Below are 7,500 nucleotides of genomic sequence, written 5' to 3'. Positions count from 1 at the left end.
AAAACACCCCCAGTGACTGTGTGTGTGTGTGTGTGTGTGTGTGTGTGTGTGTGTGTGTGTGTGTGTGTGTGTGTGTGTGTGTGTGTGTGTGTGTGTGTGTGTGTGTGTGTGTGCAGTTCCCCATCTGTCGCTGTGTTAAAGCCATCGGTGGTTTCCGCGGTTTGATTGATCTGTCACTGTTTTGTCAATGAACCTGGAGATGTTCACACATGAACCTGGAGATGTTCACACATGAAGCTGGAGAACATGAAGCTGGAGATGTTCACACATGAAGCTGGAGATGTTCACACATGAAGCTGGAGAACATGAAGCTGGAGATGTTCACACATGAACCTGGAGATGTTCACACATGAACCTGGAGATGTTCACACATGAACCTGGAGATGTTCACACATGAACCTGGAGATGTTCACACATGAAGCTGGAGAACATGAAGCTGGAGATGTTCACACATGAACCTGGAGATGTTCACACATGAACCTGGAGATGTTCACACATGAAGCTGGAGAACATGAAGCTGGAGATGTTCACACATGAAGCTGGAGATGTTCACACATGAAGCTGGAGAACATGAAGCTGGAGATGTTCACACATGAACCTGGAGATGTTCACACATGAACCTGGAGATGTTCACACATGAACCTGGAGATGTTCACACATGAACCTGGAGATGTTCACACATGCAGTTCAGTCCTCATTCAGCCACAGGGCAGAAAGCTCTTTTCTTAAAAATCTTAAGCGATTTTTTTCAGGGTTAACGACCTAAGTGGCCGGTTAAGTGCTGAGTGCCAAGCAGGGAGGCATTGGGTCCCATTTTTACCGTCTTTGGTATGATCCGGCCCGGGGATCGAACCCCGACCTCCCAGTTTCAGGCCACTGTAAGACTGAGGTTAGGGCCAGTGACCTACGTGGCTGGTTAAGACTGAGGTTAGGGCCAGTGACCTACGTGGCTGGTTAAGACTGAGGTTAGGTTTAGTGACCTATGTGGCCAGTTAAGACTGAGGTTAGGGCCAGTGACCGTCCTATGTGGCTGGTTAAGACTGAGGTTAGGTTTAGTGACCTATGTGGCTGGTTAAGACTGAGGTTAGGGCCAGTGACCTATGTGGCTGGTTAAGACTGAGGTTAGGGTTAGTGACCTACGTGGCTGGTTAAGACTGAGGTTAGGGTTAGTGACCTACGTGGCCGGTTAAGACTGAGGTTAGGGCCAGTGACCTACGTGGCCGGTTAAGACTGAGGTTAGGGTCAGTGACCTACGTGGCCGGTTAAGACTGAGGTTAGGGCCAGTGACCTACGTGGCCGGTTAAGACTGAGGTTAGGGCCAGTGACCTACGTGGCCGGTTAAGACTGAGGTTAGGTTTAGTGACCTACGTGGCTGGTTAAGACTGAGGTTAGGGTTAGTGACCTACGTGGCCGGTTAAGACTGAGGTTAGGGTTAGTGACCAACGTGGCTGGTTAAGACTGAGGTTAGGGTTAGTGACCTACGTGGCTGGTTAAGACTGAGGTTAGGGTTAGTGACCTATGTGGCCGGTTAAGACTGAGGTTATGGTTAGTGACCAACGTAGCCGGTTAAGACTGAGGTTAGGGTTAGTGACCTACAGTACGTGGCCGGTTAAGACTGAGGTTAGGGTTAGTGACCTACGTGGCTGGTTAAGACTGAGGTTACGGTTAGTGACCTACGTGGCCGGTTAAGACTGAGGTTAGGGTTAGTGACCTACGTGGCTGGTTAAGACTGAGGTTATGGTTAGTGACCAACGTGGCTGGTTAAGACTGAGGTTAGGGTTAGTGACCTACGTGGCTGGTTAAGACTGTTAAGGTTAGTGACCTACGTGGCCGGTTAAGACTGAGGTTAGGGTTAGTGACCTACGTGGCTGGTTAAGACTGAGGTTAGGGTTAGTGACCTACGTGGCTGGTTAAGACTGAGGTTAGGGTTAGTGACCTACGTGGCTGGTTAAGACTGAGGTTAGGTTTAGTGACCTACGTGGCTGGTTAAGACTGAGGTTAGGTTTAGTGACCTACGTGGCTGGTTAAGACTGAGGTTAGGGTTAGTGACCAACGTGGCTGGTTAAGACTGAGGTTAGGGTTAGTGACCTACGTGGCTGGTAAGACTGAGGTTAGGGTTAGTGACCAACGTGGCTGGTTAATACTGAGGTTAGGGTTAGTGACCTACGTGGCCGGTTAAGACTGAGGTTAGGGTTAGTGACCTACGTGGCTGGTTAAGACTGAGGTTAGGGTTAGTGACCTACGGTACGTGGCCGGTTAAGACTGAGGTTAGGTTTCTTCTGCTGTTGCAACATTTCGGACAATTTGTCCTTCAGGCAAGAGGTTCTTGGAAGAATGAGTCTGTTGCCATTCTGTTGCAACGTTTCGGATGAATTGTGAATGTTTGGTTTATTATGACGTGTCAGGAATGGGAACGTATTACACCTGTTTTCCTTCCATACTTACTGTAAGTCTCTCTGGATTAAGAGTGTCTGCTAAAGGCTTAAATTGTACATTCATTGTAAATTGGTTCTTGAATCTTGTGCTCAAATGTAAGACTCATTTAAAGGTCTTGTACTCTCTCAGAGTTAAATGAACACTCAAGGTTTTAGTGCTTCAACACATTCTCACTCCTAAGACAGCAAACGGCAGGGACAGGTTTGACCAAATAGCAGATCGTGCATTACAAGGTTTACTGTGGCCTATATATAATCGCTTCTTTTTGGCTTGTTTTCATAGACTTGGTTTGCTTGTTTCTCTCGTCAAAACATGGTGAGACAACCGCTGAGGTTGCAGATCAGGTGATTGATAGATGATGATGGTAATAGAGCACCGAAGTCCTGACGTACTTCGCTCATCCCTTCGATTCCCCTGGTTCGCGGAAGTAATTTCTCTATGGAGAATAACATGGGGTGATCTTATTATCGTATAAGCGTTGTGGTCCAAAGATAACAAGCTGTCTCGGCGTTATTGTCAGGGAGGTGCCTCTGTATCGTTTTGCAACAGTCAGTCACTCATTATATGATACAGTCTGCTTCTAGTGAAAATGTAACTAATTCAGCAGCAGTAACATTAGCGTTTTCTCTCAGTCAGTTGATTCTTCATATCCATATGAGTGAAGCGGCCGGGTTGACAATGTTTATTTTTCAAACACAGTTCTTATATGAGGCGATCTAAAATCCCCCTATGGGGATTATAATGCAAATAAAAAGTACACAAACCTGTGTATTTGCGCCCTCTAGCGATATTGACGTTAGACTTCGGTGTTCTATGCAACGATGGTTATGAGTTTATGACCATGTCGGTTGTGAAGATGAGACACAGATGATCTCAACATCTCTCTATACCTTCGGTTATGAAGATGAGACACGGATGATCTCAACATCTCTCTATACCTTTATTCGTACGGAAATCATATTCAGTTCTATTTTTAACCCGAGTCCAGTTACAGGAGCTTCCCTCGAAGCAGCGGTTCCTCTCACGGAAGCGAATCACATTCACGGAGAGAGGAAACATGATGTCAAAAAAGGCATATAGGTGTACAGGAACCAGCGCATCTTTTTTTTTAATGAGCTATACAGACATTAAAATACAGCTAATTAATGTCGCTATAGCCCAGCTATAATAAAGGGCAGGCCTTTTACTTTGAGTGGCTGGACCTGGATTTAGTTTGATGTAATTCTTCCTTGGGTCAGGGTTAGAGAAATACCTGCAGTGATATGTTGGGAAAATGTGTTTACATTGTTAATAGAGACGTAGAGTTTTTAATCTATCCCAGTCTGTTGGCTGTGACTGAGGTGATTATTAATGATGGTGTGTCACCACTCGTTCAAAAGAGACTTGGTTCCTACAACTCCACACACTGAAGAATTAAGGCTGTTAGCCGAAACGTTTGTCCTGAACTAGAGAAATAAACCATCTTCAACCGCTTATCCGTAGTCTGGTCGCGGGGGCAACAGCTCCACCAGAGAGCTCCAGACTTCCCTCTCCAGAGCAACATTAGTGACTTCCTCCTGGGGGATTCCGAGACGTTCCAAGGCCAGTGAGTCGATGTGTTTCCTCCAACTGCGCCGGGGTCTCCTCCCAGTGGGACGTGCGTCAAAGACCTCCCTAGGGAGGCACCTGAGAGGCATCCTAACCAGATGCCCGAACCACCTAAGCTGGCTCGTTTCCAGGCGAAGGAGCAGCGGTTCTACTCCGAGTCTCTCTCCTGTGACTGAACTTCTCACCCTATCTCTAAGGGAGACGCCAGTCACCTGTCGAAGAAAACTCATTTCGGCTGCTTGTATTCGCGACCTTATTCTTTCGTTCATGACCCACACTTCATGACCTATTCTATGATGATTATTATTACAAATCATGCATTAACCACTTCATCCATATTTTAACTTTGGCTCGTTGTAACGCGTTGTGAGCTTGTAGATCTGCTATTTTCAAAGATTATTACTTTTTAAATACTAGTGAAACGGAACGGGTACTTTTACTTTTGGTACTTTAAGTATGTCTTTGTACTTTTACCAAGTACATTTTGAACGCCATACTTTTACTTGTAACAGTGTTTCTACATTGCAGTCTTGATACTTTTACTTAAGTAAAAGAGTGAGAGTACATTTACTCCCCATCAGAGTCAGAGCTCATCTCAACTCTTCGTACAGATTCCACTGATTGCTTTTCTCTGTCCTTATGTAACACGCTCTCATTGTTTTGACCCACATGCACGGATTGCATAGGGGGCGACTGTGGCAAGAGGTAGAGCAGGTCGTCCAATGATCCATGGGTCGGTGGTTCGATTCCCGGCTCCTCCTGTCTACATATCGAAGTGTCCTTGGGCAAGACACTGAACCCCAAATTGCTCCCGATGTGCTGGTTGGTGCCTTGCATGGCTTCCGCCGCAATTGGTGTGTGGATGGGTGAATGTAATGCACAATCTATATAAATGCACCATTTACCATTGCGCACACACACACACACACACACACACACACTTTTCAGAAAATGGAATATTGTCAATATATGTCACTGTAACTGATATTGATCTGTTGTTGATGTGCATCAACTTAGTGCTGTCTATGTTGGTGTGCTGGCTTTAACCAATATGCAACGTTGTGCAACGTTGATGCCACTACACCTACTGGAATTGCAGCACTTTAATGGAAGTGGATGGACGTTCATGACGTCACGTACGTGCGTCAGCCGGGGCTAGGCTAGGCTAAACTTCCGCTCGCTCGAGCCATTGAGTTATAATTATACTTCCGGAAGTCTTCCGGGTGCTTCAAAACGCCACTGAGCAACTTCCACTGAAATGAATAGCGGTCTCTATCCTTCTTTATACTGGTTTCAACCCATTTAGACCTGGCTAAATGGCGCGTGTGTGTGTGTGTGTGTGTGTGTGTGTGTGTGCATATGTGTGTGCATACATGCATCCCGGTGCATATCTTGACAACTTTGAGGGAAGAAAATAGCACATGAGACACAAAAGGTGGTTCTATTTTTAAACGCCCAGCAGCAGCAGCAGTGAACTGCTTCTATATGGCTCACAGAACACAACAGCCACCAGGGTTGAGTTTGACAGCAAATGTTGATGTTGTGGTCTTTCTTTTAACCCATTTCGACCTGGGAACGATTCTACAAATGTCTTCTAAATCATGACAGTTTTCGGAAAAACCCTATATGTTTCTGTGTCAGTCGTTCTCAAACATTTTATGTATTTATATATTCAATGATTTGCCCTACATTTTCACGTTTTTTCAAAAATAGCAAACCTACAAGCTCGTAGTGCGGCACTCGGTGCCGCGCTATGAGCTATTTTTCAATTAAGCAATATTACACGAGAGGGTGTGGGTTAACGTAATTATTGCCACGTTCAGGAACGTGGCAATAATTACGTTATCCTCTCCTCTCCTCTCCTCTCCTCTCCTCTCCTCTCCTCTCCTCTCCTCTCCTCTCCTCTCCTCTCCTCTCCTCTCCTCTCCTCTCCTCTCCTCTCCTCCATTATCATAATACTAGACCTGTGCCCGTCGGCCACCAGCCTACTTGGGAACGATGCAAGTTGGAACCTTGCAATACCCGTTGTCATAGCACCCGTTTTAACCGCCTGTCTGTGTCCCATATGGATCTGAGTCTGAGTTGTGAGTGAGTTGAAAGTGACTGTGAAAAGTGGACTGGTTAACTAATCTAATATCAAATGGCAGGTGTGGGGTTGCCATGGCAATCAATTGGCTGTGGCAGAGGCTGGGATTTGAACAGGTGAGGGGGCTTATAAGGCTCATTGGGTCCACTGGCAGAGCCTGACCAGAGCCTTTTGTGGTGTTGCTGGTAGGCTTGGGCGATATTGATTTTTTGATATCGGTATTGATACCGTGAATAATATAGCGATTATCGGTATTATCGATTATCAGCCTTTTTAATTTGGCTGGAACCCGAAATGCTGCCAAACAGCCGTAATTCAGCGCCAGTGCCAGTCAATGCATGGACACTAAGTTATTAGGCAAATTATAGTTGTTTAAAATGAAATACTTATTTTTTAAATCCATATTTTCATGACGCTAAAATTAAGATATTGGGTATTATCGGTATTCGATATTATTTATATACTCCACGATATTACCGATATTGATTTCAAATATCGCGAATAAACGGTAATATCGATATATTGCCCAAGCCTAGTTGCTGGACAACGGTTTATCCCACCGACTCACACGGCCCTGCATGCCCTGACAGACAGACAGACAGACAGACAGACAGACAGACAGACAGACAGACAGACAGACATGAACTGTTTGAACGTGAGCAATACAACTTTGATACACGTGTGTCCCTCATGGCAAACAGCTTTCGTGGACTTTTGACCTCTGACCTTGAGATCACCCACTATTTTGAATTATAAATCATTTCTTCTGTTGGAGCTCCAGGCCAAGCCGTGCAGTGATTCTTTACGAAATGCAGCAATACGTCACCCTGCTTAAATGGTAAATGGTGCATTTATATAGCGCCTTTATCCAAGGCGCTTTACATACCGTAGATTGTGCATTACATTCACCCATTCACACACACACTCATACACCGATTGCGGCGGAAGCCATGCAAGGCACCAACCAGCACATCGGGAGCAACTTGGGGTTCAGTGTCTTGCCCAAGGACACTTCGACATGTAGACAGGAGGAGCCGGGATTCGAACCGCCGACCCATGGATCATTGGACGACCTGCTCTACCTCCTGAACCACAGTCGCCCCTGCTTAGACACAAAGCCCACAACCATTGGCCAAAGGGTGGCCGTCAGTTGAAAATGCTAACTTTGAACAGGCATAGCTCATGAACTCATTTGAACTTCAGTACACATATGCCTCTCCTCACGAGGAAAAAATGTGGAAAAACGTTGAACATTGTGGACAAAATCTTATCCACCGACAGCAAAATATTCTTTCGTTTTGGCTCTGCGAGGCTAAACGTCATCAAATGGTGGTCCATGGGCTCAAATGCCCAATAAATAAACAATGGACCTTTGACATGAACAAGGTTGA

The 7,500-nt window shown here is 45.6% G+C and overlaps 1 protein-coding gene across 1 annotated transcript in view; it reads left to right on the top strand.

The window, feature by feature from the left end:
* Window positions 1–7,500, top strand: part of LOC308314911 (SH3 and multiple ankyrin repeat domains protein 2-like) — a gene marked incomplete at its 3' end in the record, with an annotated part of 151,079 nt that overhangs the window by 79,793 nt on the left and 63,786 nt on the right.

This window comes from Protomyctophum bolini (genome assembly GCF_963924005.1).
Source record: "Protomyctophum bolini genome assembly, chromosome: 1".
Taxonomy (NCBI): domain Eukaryota; kingdom Metazoa; phylum Chordata; class Actinopteri; order Myctophiformes; family Myctophidae; genus Protomyctophum; species Protomyctophum bolini.
The sequence above is the reverse complement of the archived record's forward strand: the minus strand, read 5'-3'. Positions and strand labels throughout refer to the sequence as shown.